Source organism: Adiantum capillus-veneris, chromosome 27, assembly GCF_014529385.1.
Source record: "Adiantum capillus-veneris isolate H3 chromosome 27, ASM1452938v2, whole genome shotgun sequence".
In the NCBI taxonomy this organism is placed as follows: domain Eukaryota; kingdom Viridiplantae; phylum Streptophyta; class Polypodiopsida; order Polypodiales; family Pteridaceae; genus Adiantum; species Adiantum capillus-veneris.
In genome coordinates, this window is record NC_140957.1 from 52,539,406 (window position 1) to 52,556,056 (window position 16,651).

Consider the following 16,651-nt stretch of genomic DNA (forward strand, 5'->3'; position numbering starts at 1 on the left):
TTGTACGCATTTGTGGAGCCATACTTGGTTGTATTTGGCAGTCCCAACCATTTCTGAGACTTGGTCTGGAAGATAGTCATTTCTAAGACTTGACTATACGCGATTTGCATTAGCCTTCGTGTGAGGGTCGATAGCGTGAGGTTTTTATTGAGCTGGGGGATTCTCAAATGTGGAGATCCTTTCGGTGATACAGGTAGGTGGAGCACCTTTTTTGTGACCTCGCCATAGGCTATGTACTAGTGAGTCCTACTTGATGCTCGGGTTCTATTGTTGACAGTTTATGCATACATATACAGTCTATATTTTGGGTTCCTACTGCTCTATTTCTGGGGAAACTCTGCCAAAATTTTTCCAAGTTATGATGGCTGGTTTTTTGGTCTTTTGAGCCATTTATGTTGTTATGCTGCTAAAATTTTGGCAAAATCAGAGGTTAAGTCAGGTGTGCCTTCTAGGGAGCTTCATGGTTGGCTTTAATGGATGATCAAAATGGCCCTCAATTCACTCCATTTCATTTAACTCAAAGAATCCAGATAAATGTTCATGTGTCCAGGAAGATTTTTTTCCAACAGCGTATAGTCTTTATGTTCGGGCCAAGAAGATTACGAGAGATCTTGGAATGTCCTTTGCCTGTTGTAATTCCGATGATCAACTATGAAAACTCATTTGATGTACATGTGTTTTTCCTTATCTAAAGTTGAGCTCCATTGAAGTTTCTGGGGATTGGGTAGTCAAAAGTTTTGGGTTCTTGCACGTGTGTTCAAAGGGGTTCTCAAAGCATTGTAACTTGGGTAGCCATGGCTTTCTCTTATCCGGAGTTTCATGGAAGAAGTGATGAAGATGTGGAAGATTTTTTGGAAAAGATGGAGATTGCCTGCATTAGCAACCAGATTCATGACCCTGCGCAGATGTTACGTCTTCTCCAAATTTGTTTGAAGAGTGATGCACGAGTCTAGTCCAAAACATTTGAAGAGGAGTTGCGTGCAGCGGATCCACCTGTAAGATTGAGTTGGGACAATCTAAGGCATGGGTTGGAAGTGGAGTTTGTGAAGATAGAAGATCCTGACAAAGTGTGGCAAGAAGTACAAGGTTTGGTGCAAAAAGAAGGTGAGCCAGTAGATGCGTACATACGTAAGTTCTCATTGGCATGGGAGCGGATGTGCAAGGCCTTAACACCACAAGTACCCCCACCTGACATGATGAAGAAGGACAGGTTCTTAGCTGGTCTTTGGGAGAATATACATTGGAGAGTGGAGCTAAAGAAGCCTAGGACATATGAAGATGCACTAGAGGTATCAAGGAACAAAGAGTGGAAGTTAAGGAAAATGAGCCAGTTAGGGGTGGAGTCTTTGCCCATGAGGTCTGAATTTCAGCCTATAGAGTCTTTACGAGGTCGCATGTCAGGGGTTCATCACGAACCAGTGGTTCCTGTTACTACTCAAGTTATGCCAGCAGTGGTCACTACAACAGTGCAAGATGATGGGCTAAGGCAAGACATGAGGCAAATGGTAGATTTGATGAAGAATCTCAGCCTAAACATGCTAGGTCAAGTGGGAAATAATCGAGGTCGAGGGAGGTTTGCAAATCAGCCAGGAGGTGAAGAAAGGCCTAGGAATAGTGTTGGACAAAGCAATGGTAGCTTTTGGAGGCAGACACCCACATGTTACAATTGTGGAGATTTGGGTCACATCAGCCCGCAATGTGATAAGCCACCAAGGATGGGGGGATACATGTATCCATTTCCAAGACAGGTGCTAACTAGGTCAAATGATTATGGCATCGAAATTAAGGGAGACGAAGGAACCAGTGGACTGACCCAGGAGGAAAAGAGAAAGACAAAAGTGCTAAGTGTAGTCACCTTGGAGAAGGCATCAAAGCTAGAGGATACATTAGTGATGCCTATTGGGAAGAGGACCACAGAGGATAAGGGAGGAAGAAGTGCCCCAGGTCCTAGTAAGAAGAAAGGAAAGAGCCATGAAGGCGAGGATGTCAAGGCCAAGAGGAAAAGGAGAGCTCGTTGAAAGTTTCATGTTTCAGATTTTCCACTAGGGGATGGGCAATTAAGCTATGACTTGAAGGAGGATCTGACGAGCAGGAAGTCAGATGTTACTTTTGGGCAGCTTATAGAGATGGTGCCTAAGCTAAAGTGACAGTGGAAGAGGATGGTTAACCCAATGGAGAAAGAGCCAGAGAGAGGTTCAGTAAAGGTGTTGGCAATGGATGAGCTACCAGACATTTGTCCAATAGTAGATGTGTGGCATAAAAGGAAAAATTTGGGACAAGGTTATGTGGATGGCGGAGCCCAAATATGCGTCATAACACACTCATGCGTTGAGAAGATGGGTCTCACAGTGGCTGGGGTGTCAGGTTTTCGGATCAGATTGGCAAACCATCAGAAAGTAAAATGCTTGGGTGTTGTAAAGAGCTTAGAAGTGGAGGCATATGATGCAAAGGCAGTGGTTGATTTTCATGTGATGCCAGCAGGGTTGGGAGCATATCCTATTATACTGGGCAGACCATGGTTTCGTGCAGTGGGAGTTGTCCAAGATTGGCGACATGGTACGATTAGCCTCTATGGAAAGATAGGTGCCAAGAAGCTATACAATATGGACACAAGGAAACGATTAGAGGAGCTTTATGAAGATGAGGATGGGTCTAGTGATGAAGACTCTTCCACAGTGACAGATGAGGATAGTGATAGCACTACCAGCAGTGATGAGGATGCTGATGTTGCATTTCTTTTGATGGATAAAGAAATCCAGGAGTCTGGTTTAGTTGCATTTGTGAATGAGGTTGAAGATGAAAGTGAAGGGCCTTATGAAGTGATTGAAGGGCTGATGCAAACCAAAGTTGAGTTGTCAAAGAAGCAGGAATTGATGACACAAATGATCAGTGGAGACCTCTCAGCTATGGAGAAGGATATATATTTGCACATGCTGGCTAGTTTTCTTGATTTGTTCATTACTTCATATGAAGAGATCAGAGGGTTCAAGGGCAAAGAGATGCATATAGAGCTGAAAGAAGGTGCTAAGCCAGTGCGGCAAAGGCTAAGAAGGATGGGTCAAGAGCAAATGGAAGCCTTGCGAGAAGAGGTGGACAAGTTGTTGAAGGCACGGTTCATAGTCCTTGTAGAGACCACAGAATGGGTGAGTCCAGTTGTAGTCAGTCCAAAGAAGGATGGGAAGTGGAGAATTTGTGTAGATTTTAAACCCTTAAATGCAGCCACTAAGAAGAACCCATATCCTCTTCCATTCATCGATCAGATCTTGGATTCAGTGGCAGGTTATGAGAGGTACAGTGTGTGTGATGGTTTTTCAGGCTATTTTCAATTGAAGATTGCTCTTAAAGACCGCACAAAGACCACTTTTATTATGCCATGGGGCTGCTATTGCTACATAGTATTGCCATTTGGGTTGTCAAATGGACCTTCCTTCTATCAAGAGAGAGCAAATTGGGTGTTGGAACCATTCATTGGTAGTTGTGTTAAAGCTTTTATGGATGACTTCTGTGTTTATAGCAGTAGGGCTGAACACCATGAGAAGCTGCAGATGGTATTGGCTCGATATGATGAATGTGGAGGACAACTAAATCCAAAGAAATGTCATCTAGCACAGCCAAGGGTGAAGTTATTGGGCCACATGGTGTCAGAAAATGGCATTGAGGCTGATCCAGACAAGGTTAAGTCTATTATTCTTCTTCCATCACCTACAAGTATGAAGCAATTGGCAACCTTTATACACAAATTGAAGTACATGGCAAGGTTTATTCCATTTTCTTCTCAGATTCTTTATCCATTACAACAAGTGGCAAAGCATGATCCATTGCAATGGGATGACAAGTGTGAAGAAGTGTTTCAAGAGGTGAAAGAGGTGTTAGGGGGGTTGTCAGCCATGCAGGCTCCTGATTGGGAGAAAGTTTTTTATGTAAATCCCTCAGTAGGGGATGATGCCATTGGAGCCATGCTATTGCAAAAGGGGAAGGGCAGCCATTATATGAGGCCAGTGTATTGTGCAAGAGGAGTGAAGTTGGTAGCGGAGAGAAAGTTCTCGGAAGTAGAGCTAGTGATGGCCAGTGTAATATTTGCTTGTCGACGATTTCGTCATTACTTGCTACCACAGCCTTTTGTTTTCTTGACGAGTTATGCCTTTTTACCACAGTTAATTAATGGTACTAACATGTCAAATGTGGTGAAGAAATGGGTAATTGAGCTGGAAGAGTTTGAGTTCTCTTTTCTAGTGGAAGATAGTACAAGGGCTACCCTAGTTGATTTGTTGACCTACAAGGAGAATCCCCTTATTGTTAAGGAAGAGGTGGTGAGAAAGGTAGTTGAAGAAGTTCCACAAATCAGCAATGCACATGTGTTGTTCTTTGATGGTTCATACAGAAAGAGCCATGATGCAGCTTCAGGGGGTATAACACTTTATGATCCAGAGGGGAAGCTAGTATGCAAGAGAGGGTTCAAATTGGATGCTCATAGTAACAATGAGGCTGAATATGCTACTCTGGAAGCCGGATTACACATTTGTTTGAAGCATGGGGTTCGAAGGTTGAGCATAAAAGGTGATGCCTTGTTAGTGGTGAAGCAAGTGCTGGTGTGTGGAAGAGCAAGAACACCTCATTGAAGGAAATGTGCTTCAGAATTAAAGGCCTATTAAAAAAGTTCGAAGCATGGAGCATCAGACACATTGAACGTGCTCTAAATGGAGAGGCACATGAAGCAGCTCAAGGCATGATTGGGGAGCTATTTGTGTTGAGGACCACTTTACCTCTTTATCATGGCCGGGAAAGTTTGACTCAAGAAGAGGAGTTTTTGCTAACAGGAATCATTCCAAAGGAGATTCAAAAGTCTAAGAAGTATGGCTTTGTGCGTAGAGCATACAGGTACAAATTGATTGGTGATGTCTTATACATGAAAGGGGCTGATCTGGTGTTGAGACGTGTACCATGGAGGGAGGAGCTTTATAGAGTGTTGGAAGAGAATCATGAAGGCGCATGTGGTGGCCATTTTGCTCTTAAGATCACCTTGCATAAGATTTTGCAAGAGGGGTATGTATGGCCTAGTTTGCACAAGGATGTTCACCATTGGTGTAGGTCTTGCAATAGGTGTCAAGCATTTGGGAAGAGAGTGTTGAAGCCAGAGCTACGAAAAACCATTATGGCGTTTGATGTGTTTGAAAAGTGGGGGATTGATGCAATAGGCCCGTTACCTATCACAAGCAGGGGCAAAAGCTATATCTTGACGGCAGTGGACTATCTTTCTGGAAGCCATGGGCTTTTCCTTTAATCAACCGACACTATTCCAAGGAACAAGCTATCACCCGGATCTGTTACAGATTCATGAATATCCCAGAAATCTCACCAATGGCCAAATGGAATGGCTAGTTCAGAAGGCAACTCGATATCAGATCCTACAGCTAAGCGGAAGAAGAAACAGAGCTAGAGACATGAATGCCTCAGCCTTAGGGGGAGGGCTAATGAAGCAAGCTTTTCCATGCATGGGAACCCCCCCATATATTTTTTCCCTTTTACCAAAATATTTCCCATTATATAAGTTACTTTTGATTTTTTCTTCCTTTTTCACAAACGTTTTAGCCTTTATTAAATAAATAAGACTTATGCTAATCAATCACGATGTAGCATAAATAAATAAGCTTTCTTTGTTGATCTCTCTTTTGACCTTAAATATTAAATATATATAAATTACATTATATATTTTAGTATTTTCTAATATATTTTTTCATGTATGTATATTATTCCACCCTACCAAATATTTTATTCACTAGTTTTCATTTTCAAACCTCAACCCCACTTTCAAATTTCAATAAGACCTCCATCTAGATGATTGCCAATCTTTTCAAAACTCTAGGTCATGTTTTCATACACATGAAGGAGCTTACACTTGAAGGCAAGAGAGAAGTCCACTCAAAGGGGACCACCAAAAGACTTTTGCAGCCACAAATAATACATTATTTGGCTGAATTTTTTAAGTAAAGAAGAACCCCGAATCTGAAGGAGTGTTCAACATGAAAGATGTAGCTCGTGATCTCAACTTTTAGCTCAAATTTTTTCAGAATTTTTGGAGTTATAAACGCGGAGCTATGATTTTTGTAGTGGACCCCAGTTTTCTCATGTAATGGTGACACAGGCCATCCCTAGTTTTCTTCCCTCTAGAATGGCTATGGTTCTACAAGTCTTCAAGCATGATTACAAGAGACAAGGCTCTTTTAATGAGGTCTTGGCAAGTCTAGAGTGATTCTATCACCATTTTTGGAGGATCCATCCTCATCAACAAATATCCACCTTCGACAACCTCTCTTATAATTTTCTTACCTCTCTCTTCTCTCCCTAATAAGCTTATGTCTAGCCAAAGCTAGACTATTGTAAATATTTCCTATCCTCTACATCCTACCCACATTCTCTCTTCTTCTCTCTCTATTGACTCTAGTATTTTAAATAATGAGGAGACAAGATGGGAGCCACAGTCACATGCACCCCATTTTCCTAGTCACCAGAGTGGGACCACTCACTTAAATTAGAAATATTGCTAAATCCTCTCCTCCTTCCCTATATAAGGAGGCCATGAGAGCTCACCATGAAAAAAAAACACACATAACATCACCTAAGAATACACTATGCATTGTGTGTGCCTAGGGACACACATACACACCCACACCATCACCATCACCGCAATCACCATGCTCGTCTTGAGCATGACCTCTACACCCTTGGGCTATGGAAGATGAAGGGCAGCTAAATGAAGGATGATGGCCATAACCCTCGTGCGAGTCTTCACCATCAACTCCCACCTATCCGCCATGTGCTCTACCACTCTCTCCCTTTTCATTCCCCTACCCTATGCTCCCCATTTCATCGCCTTATTCTCTAAATAAAGCTTGAGGTTTTGTGAGTATGTTTTCCTGCAATGTTTTGCCCATGTGAGGTGTGCGGAATCGCCACCTAGTCTTTTGTTTGGAGTGAGCTTCTGTATGTGTGAAGAGTGTGCGGATTCGCCATCCTTCTGTGGTGCCTAAGTACTAAGCCGCAATACCCCCTCCCTCACACTCTCTCTCTCTCTCACTTGATCTCATTTTCCTTCCTCTTCATCATTACTCCCAAGCATCCATCTCTCTTGGATGAAAACTTTGTTATGGTGGTGTGTTGTTTGCGTCCTAGCCGCTGAAGCTAGGTGGTGCCCCCTGTTTGCTTTACCATGACAGGCTCGAGGCGCGCCATTTGGTCCCCGGTGTTTTAGAGCCGTCGGGGTTCGGGGTTCTCTTTGCTCCCTTCATTTGGTGCCCCCACGGAAGAGTAACTTTTCATGAAACCCTTCAGTTTACAAGACTGAAACCCCTAAACTATTGTGAATGGATGAATGGCTAGCAGGATTTGCTAATTGGGCGACAGAAGAAGAAGAGCTCCAAGCACAACTAGACGAACTCCGCATCTCCATCGAAGCTTGAGTGCCAGACGTAACGGTAATCGATTTGCAGTGGGAGAGTCAACCAACACGCCAAACCCAGTGGATATACATAGGCCAAGTGCCAAGAAGAAGAAGGAGAAGGTCGAAACCATGTCCGCAACCTACAACCAACCCACAACAACAAAATGGAAGGAGCTCTACACAATAGAGAATCAACACTATTCTACTTTGAGAATCGGGTAACTCAAGTCACCGAGGTAATTATCACAGTCAGTTTTCAAGTCGCACCTAATGCTGCAGCACAAATAACGGAATCATTGGCTCACACTCTCACTAGAGAAACTAGGGATCTACTGAGTTTGTTTCAGGAAAGAACACCACCCTCTCCCACAAGCTTGGACAATGACTAAGCACCTCTAAGCTTCACATAAATCAGTACAACCTACCCCAAGACAGATCACACATACCAACACGTGTACGCTCAATCAAGGTAATACTGGATTTGAATGCTCACTACCAGCACGTCATTGACACCATGCCGGGTGGGGAGCGGTTTTGGGAGGTTCTGGCATCAGATCAACCATTTGTCTTACCTTTGGTACAAGGCAATGTACCGTTTGAAGTTTTAATCTATGTCCTAGTATAAGAGGGTATACACGCCTCCTTGTAAAGAAGAAAAAAACCTTTTGCAAGCTAAGCAGTGTGTCTTTCTAGCTCTCTCTCAGTAATCATGGCAAGTGTAGCATTTCCAACATTTAAAGGAAAGAAAGGGGAGGATTTGGTAACAGAATTCCTAGATGACTTTGAAGTAGCATGTGTAGTGAGCAACAAAGATACGGATGAATCCCGGGTTATAATCTTTAAGCATCTCATGAAGCTAGAAGCTAGATCATGGTACAATGCACTTCCACAAGCAACCAAGGATGACTGGGAACCCTTAAAAACCGCTTTTAAGAGGCGCTTTGGGGGAGGTACCACTTCAAAAAAATTGTGGGACAAGTTGAGAGACTTGAAGCAGGAGGGTCTTTTAGAATATGCCACCTATGAGTCCAAATTTGTGGATTTGTGGGAACGGTGGGTTGAGTCACTGGCAAGGGGGGAAGCTGCACCCGATTTCCTAAAAAAAGATCGGTTCATGCATGGCTTATGGCCGCTTCTCAAGGAGAAGGTGAAAGGCAGATTCCCGGCTACGTACGAGTTAGCCATTGAGATTGCTCGCCTTAAGGACAAGAAGCTACGAATGAAAGCCAAAGAAACCGAGTCAATAGAAGCAGGAACATCGCGTCGACCAACAACTATGACAACCACCATTCCACCACCACCACCGGCTCTTGGGGTAAGATATGACCAACAAGATATGTTGGCCCATATTACTGACCAACTGCAGAGTTTGTCTATCCACTTAATACAGCAAGGGAGGAGTCAAGAAAGAGATCAAGACCTTGGAAGAGCACGAAGACAAAACAGAGAGTATCACTGCTACAACTGCGGAGAAGACGGTCACAGTATGTACTACTGTCCCAAACCACGACAAAACTATAATAGAGGAGGTAGGAGGAACCAATTGTCACCCTTTAGAGAAAGAACACCCCCACCCCGAGCACCAGCCCCACCAACACAAATTCTACGTCCGCCACAATCACCACTTACAATCATCCTATGCCCACCATCAATTGGCACCCGCACACCAAGTATCATTGGTCTTGCAGAAGAGGTCAAGATGAAGGTAACCGAAGAAGGATCAAGCGAGAAGTTTATTCAAAGAACTGAAGCAGTGGAACAAGAGGTTAAAGAATCAAAAGATGCTACCCAGGTGGTGGAGGTAAGTCAAGAAAATTGTGTTACAAATGTGAGTACATCTTTAACCTTTAATGAAATAAACACCAAAGAGATCAATCGACAGCATTGGGCAGTAAGGGTAAGAAGGTGTAAAGTGTTAATTAGGCCTCGTCAGAGTAAGAGGAATGCAAAGGGCATGAAAGATACAAGAGAAGAGGAAGACCAGCCTGCTAGCAAGGCTTTGCAGAAGGTGGACAACATATCAAGCAAAGGGGAGGGCTTTGAAAACGGAAGCCTGTGCACCAGCATGGACCCAGGACAGTGTAGCAAGCTAAAGGAATCTTGCATCAAGGTAGTTTCACTTGAGGACCATAACGAAGAGGTAAGTATGACTGAAGGTTTGGAGTTGGATATTGCTCCAGAGGCTTGGCAGCCGAGCAAGACTTTATTGTGTAGTGTTATAGACATAGAGATGGGTAATGCCTCTAGTCTACTGAAGGTGTTATAAACTTGGAGATGGGTAATGCCTCCAGTATATGTGAGGATGTTCATAGTAAGTTTGATGATCAATATGTTGCCAACCTTTTAAGGATGTTCAAAACTCCTCCACAACACAACATTGTGTTTGCATGGGATGCATCAGACCTATGGCTATGGCTAGCCGCTATAACATATAGAGATAAGATCAGCATGGAGATAAGAGCAAAGGAGCCATGGATAGACAAAAACCTGATAGAATGCAAGAATGAAGACCTCCTTCGCAATTTGGTACAATTTTTTACAAATAGTGCATCCTCTCTTTGAAGAAAGGTAAGTGGATTACTCTTGTATTTAAGCCGCAAGGTAGGTGGCTTGCTATTAGCATCAGTAAAGGAAGCTGACATGTTTCAGCACACCCAAAAGAAGCATGATATGCTTGCAGTTTTTTCCAATCATGGCAGTAAGCAGGATTCTGAAAACAACTGGAGCTCACCACACCAACAAGGCGGCCATATATGGTGGATTCTTGGCACACTCTAGGGAATCATAATTTTCAGTTCTGTCTTTGCAGGAGCCAAGATGCTCATTTCCCCTCTCGCTACTGGTGGTTACAAATTTGGTCCAATTTGGCATGCAAATTTTATTGTTCGGAGACTGCAGACAATGATCCTATTTTTCACTTGGGATCCAGGAGGACATTGGCACAAAGTTCTGGAAGCCATGGGCTTTCCCTTTAATCAACCGACACTATTCCAAGGAACAAGCTATCACCCGGATCTATTACAGATTCATGAATATCCCAGAAATCTCACCAATGGCCAAATGGAATGGCTAGTTCAGAAGGCAACTCGATATCAGATCCTACAGCTAAGCGGAAGAAGAAACATAGCTAGAGACATGAATGCCTCAGCCTTAGGGGGAGGGCTAATGAGGCAAGCTTTTCCATGCATGGGAACCCCCCCCATATATTTTTTCCCTTTTACCAAAATATTTCCCATTATATAAGTTACTTTTGATTTTTTCTTCCTTTTTCACAAACGTTTTAGCCTTTATTAAATAAATAAGACTTATGCTAATCAATCACGATGTAGCATAAATAAGTAAGCTTTCTTTGTTGATCTCTCTTTTGACCTTAAATATTAAATATATATAAATTACATTATATATTTTAGTATTTTCTAATATATTTTTTCATGTATGTATATTATTCCACCCTACCAAATATTTTATTCACTAGTTTTCATTTTCAAACCTCAACCCCACTTTCAAATTTCAATAATACCTCCATCTAGATGATTGCCAATCTTTTCAAAACTCTAGGTCATGTTTTCATACACATGAAGGAGCTTACACTTGAAGGCAAGAGAGAAGTCCACTCAAAGGGGACCACCAAAAGACTTTTGCAGCGACAAATAATACATTATTTGGCTGAATTTTTTAAGTAAAGAAGAACCCCGAATCTGAAGGAGTGTTCAACATAAAAAATGTAGCTCGTGATCTCAGCTTTTAGCTCAAATTTTTTCAGAATTTTTGAAGTTATGAACGCGGAGCTATGATTTTTGTAGTGGACCCCAGTTTTCTCATGTAATGGTGACACAGGCCATCCCTAGTTTTCTTCCCTCTAGAATGGCTATGGTTCTACAAGTCTTCAAGCATGATTACAAGAGACAAGGCTCTTTTAATGAGGTCTTGGCAAGTCTAGAGTGATTCTATCACCATTTTTGGAGGATCCATCCTCATCAACAAATATCCATCTTCGACAACCTCTCTTATAATTTTCCTACCTCTCTCTTCTCTCCCTAATAAGCTTATGTCTAGCCAAAGCTAGACTATTGTAAATATTTCCTATCCTCTACATCCTACCCACATTATCTCTTCTTCTCTCTCTATTGACTCTGGTATTTTAAATAATGAGGAGACAAGATGGGAGCCACAGTCACATGCACCCCATTTTCCTAGTCACCAGAGTGGGACCACTCACTTCAATTAGAAATATTGTTAAATCCTCTCCTCCTTCCCTATATAAGGAGGCCATGAGAGCTCACCATGAAAAACAAACACACACAACATCACCTAAGAATACACTATGCATTGTGTGTGCCTAGGGACACACATACACACCCACACCATCACCATCACCGCAATCAACATGCTCGTCTTGAGCATGACCTCTACACCCTTGGGCAATGGAAGATAAAGGGCAGCTAAATAAAAAATGATGGCCATAACCCTCGTGCGAGTTTTCACCATCAACTCCCACCTATCCGCCATGTGCTCTACCACTCTCTCCCTTCTCATTCCCCTACCCTATGCTCCCCATTTCATCGCCTTATTCTCTAAATAAAGCTTGAGGTTTTGTGAGTATGTTTTTCTGCAATGTTTTGCCCATGTGAGGTGTGCGGAATCGTCATCCTTCTGTGGTGCCTAAGTACTAAGCCGCAATACCCCCTCCCTCACACTCTCTCTCTCTCTCACTTGATCTCATTTTCCTTCCTCTTCATCATTACTCCCAAGCATCCATCTCTCTTGGATGAAAACTTTGTTATGGTGGTGTGTTGTTTGCGCCCTAGCCGCTGAAGCTAGGTGGTGCCCCTTGTTTGCTTTACCATGACAGGCTCGAGGCGCGCCATTCGGTCCCCGGTGTTTTAGAGGCCGTCGGGGTTCGGGGTTCTCTTTGCTCCCTTCATTTGGTGCCCCCACGGAGGAGTAACTTTTCATGAAACCCTTTAGTTTACAAGACTGAAACCCCTAAACTATTGTGAATGGATGAATGGCTAGCAGGATTTGCTAATTGGACGACAGAAGAAGAAGAGCTCCAAGCACAACTAGACGAACTCCGCATCTCCATCGAAGCTCGAGTGCCAGACGTAACGGTAATCGATTTGCAGTGGGAGAGTCAACCAACACGCCAAACCCAGTGGATATACATAGGCCAAGTGCCAAGAAGAAGAAGGAGAAGGTCGAAACCATGTCCGCAACCTACAACCAACCCACAACAACAAAATGGAAGGAGCTCTACACAATAGAGAATCAACACTATTCTACTTTGAGAATCGGGTAACTCAAGTCACCGAGGTAATTATCACAGTCAGTTTTCAAGTCGCACCTGATGCTGCAGCACAGATAACGGAATCATTGGCTCACACTCTCACTAGAGAAACTAGGGATCTACTGAGTTTGTTTCAGGAAAGAACACCACCCTCTCCCACAAGCTTGGACAGTGACTAAGCACCTCTAAGCTTCACATGAATCAGTACAACCTACCCCAAGACAGATCACACATACCAACACGTGTACGCTCAATCAAGGTAATACTGGATTTGAAGGCTCACTACCAGCACGTCATTGACACCATGCCGGGTGGGGAGCGGTTTTTGGAGGTTCTGGCAACAGATCAACCATTTGTCTTACCTTTGGTACAAGGCAATGTACCGTTTGAAGTTTTAATCTATGTCCTAGTATAAGAGGGTATACACGCCTCCTTGTAAAGAAGAAAAAAACCTTTTGCAAGCTAAGCAGTGTGGCTTTCTAGCTCTCTCTCAGTAATCATGGCAAGTGTAGCATTTCCAACATTTAAAGGAAAGAAAGGGGAGGATTTTGTAACAGACTTCCTAGATGACTTTGAAGTAGCATGTGTAGTGAGCAACAAAGATACGGATGAATCCCGGGTTAGAATCTTTAAGCATCTCATGAAGCTAGAAGCTAGATCATGGTACAATGCACTTCCACAAGCAACCAAGGATGACTGGGAACCCTTAAAAACCGCTTTTAAGAGGCGCTTTGGGGGAGGTACCACTTCAGAAAAATTGTGGAACAAGTTGAGAGACTTGAAGCAGGAGGGTCTTTTAGAATATGCCACCTATGAGTCCAAATTTGTGGATTTGTGGGAACGGTGGGTTAAGTCACTGGCAAGGGAAGAAGCTGCACCCGATTTCCTAAAAAACGATCGGTTCATGCATGGCTTATGGTCGCTTCTCAAGGAGAAGGTGAAAGGTAGATTCCCGGCTACGTACGAGTTAGCCGTTGAGATTGCTCGCCTTAAGGACAAGAGACAAGGCTCTTTTAATGAGGTCTTGGCATGTCTAGAGTGATTCTATCACCATTTTTGGAGGATCCATCCTCATCAACAAATATCCACCTTCGACAACCTCTCTTATAATTTTCTTACCTCTCTCTTCTCTCCCTAATAAGCTTATGTCTAGCCAAAGCTAGACTATTGTAAATATTTCCTATCCTCTACATCCTACCCACATTCTCTCTTCTTCTCTCTCTATTGACTCTAGTATTTTAAATAATGAGGAGTCAAGATGGGAGCCACAGTCACATGCACCCCATTTTCCTAGTCACCAGAGTGGGACACTCACTTCAATTAGAAATATTGCTAAATCCTCTCCTCCTTCCCTTTATAAGGAGGCCATGAGAGCTCACCATGAAAAAAAAAAAAGACACACAACATCACCTAAGAATACACTATGCATTGTGTGTGCCTGGGTACACACATACACACCCACACCATCACCATCACCGCAATCACCATGCTCGTCTTGAGCATGACCTCTACACCCTTGGGTTATGGAAGATGAAGGGCAGCTAAATGAAAGATGATGGCCATAACCCTCGTGCGAGTTTTCGCCATCAACTCCCACCTATCCACCATGTGCTCTACCACTCTCTCCCTTCTCATTCCCCTACCCTATGCTCCCCATTTCATCGCCTTATTCTCTAAATAAAGCTTGAGGTTTTGTGAGTATGTTTTCCTGCAATGTTTTTCCCATGTGAGGTGTGCGGAATCGCCACCTAGTCTTGTGTTTGGAGTGAGCTTGTGTATGTGTGAAGGGTGTTCGCCATCCTTCTGTGGTGCCTAAGTACTAAGCCGCAATACCCCCTCCCTCACACTCTCTCTCTCTCTCACTTGATCTCATTTTCCTTCCTCTTCATCATTACTCCCAAGCATCCATCTCTCTTGGATGAAAACTTTGTTATGGTGGTGTGTTGTTTGCGTCCTAGTCGTTGAAGCTAAGTGTTGCCCTCTGTTTGCTTTACCATGACAGGCTTGAGGCGCGCCATTCGGTCCCCGGTGTTTTAGAGGCCGTCGGGGTTCGCTTTGCTCCCTTCAATGCATTCAAAGAGAGGCTCTTGCAGTTACAAGAGGTTCAGTTCGATAGGATGAGCGCATTGGAGCATTATGGGCAGATGCAGGATAAGGCTTCGGCAAAGATAAATGAAAAGGTCAAAAGTAAGGGTATCAAGAAACATGACTTGGTTTTGCGCTACAACAGTAAGCTGGACAACACCTTCCAAAAGAAGTTTCAAATTAAGTGGGAAGGCCCTTTCAAGGTAGTGGAGTGTTTTCCAAATGGCACATATCAGCTGGCTAACCTGGATGGTGTTCTACATAAGTTGCGTCTTAAATTGTATCATGCTAGATTGATGATGGTGGAGCAAGATGAGCTGTCTGTGGATAAAGCAGTGTTGGTGAGGGATGAGGAGACCTGTGATGCGGCGAGTCTCATATCTCTTTTTGCTGCTGCTGATCATGAATGATCTAGCAGGCTAGGGGAGGAGCAAATTATGTCAGGAGTTTTTTGGAGCAAGGGATTGCGCATATGTATATACATATGCATGGTGCATCAAATAAAGAATTGCCCATTTTCTAGAGCCAGGTGGTTACGTGGGGCCCACATGTGTACAGGTAGGACAGGGTGTACATAGGACAGGTTACGTGGGGCCCACATGTGTACAGGTAGGACAGGGTGTACATAGTGCATCGATTTTCACTATTACCAGTACCACTGTGTTTTTTCTACAATAAGGAGGAGTTGGTAGCGCGTAAAACTTCTCGAGGAAGCTATCCGCAGGCCGATGACATGAGGTAAGCAGGTGCGTCAGATGGCATCTAGTGGCGTCAGGAGGGCGAACGGGGTCAATACTTGCACGCGGAGAAGTATGGACACGACGTGGGTGTTTTCTTGTGATACTTATGCAGAAAGGTCATCATGAGGACCACTTTTTGGGGCCACTTCACGTGGTTGCGGGATGCATTATTTGAAAAAACTGAGTGCCAAGTGTGCGGATGATGCAAAAAAGTGACAACTATGCACTGCGAGGTTAGTTTTTGCCCTGTTCGGGATCCGTTTGAGGTCATCTAAAAGGCCAAGGGTTCCCAACTAATAAAGCTAAGTGTGGGAACTGAAAAAACTGAGAGAAGACCAGAAAAAACGTGGAGAAGAGAGGAGGAACAGTCGCAGGTGTGTTTTTGCTCATTTTGGAGCTTGTTTTGGCCGTAAAATGCTCATCCGAGGTTGGATTTGAGCACTTTGACATTGTAGACTGGGGTTTTGGACCGTTCCGGACATGATGGCGCTGTCCATTTTTCCAAATTCCTCACTCTTTTTTTGCTATTTTTCTGTGTAAGTTTCTCCTATGAGCGAAGTTTCTGCTCTAGTTTGTGATTGTATCTGGCTTATTTTACCCATATTGTGTGAGCTATTTGCCCCATTGGTGTTGGCCCAAGCTCAATTGTATCTAAACATCATAAATTCTCCTCTTTTGAGCTGAGTTTTTTGGGTGTGTGTGTGTGTGTCTGTGTGGAGTGGGCAAGTAGATAGTCTCTCTCCTCTCACTCTAGAGTGTTACCATATACATGTGGTAGTGATGTGTGTGAACACATTAGGACCGCCGGGGCATTTTTTCCCTCTTTAGGAGGTTTTTTCCCCCGTGCATTGTATATACGCCCATCACTCTAGGGCTATCTATCTTTCCATTGCACACTAAGGAATACACTCTCTATTTTGTGCCTTGAGCTTCCTTCGTCTTCTCCAAGCTGTGTGTGTTTCTCTGCAACCCTAATTCCAACAATTGGTATCAGAGCAGGTCACGTCCTCCCAGGCTTAGTCGCCAGCTGCTCCAGCACACGCCTGCTCACTTTCTCCGATTTCAGTGAGCTTTGGCAAGCGTTCGCAGGTCGACATTTTG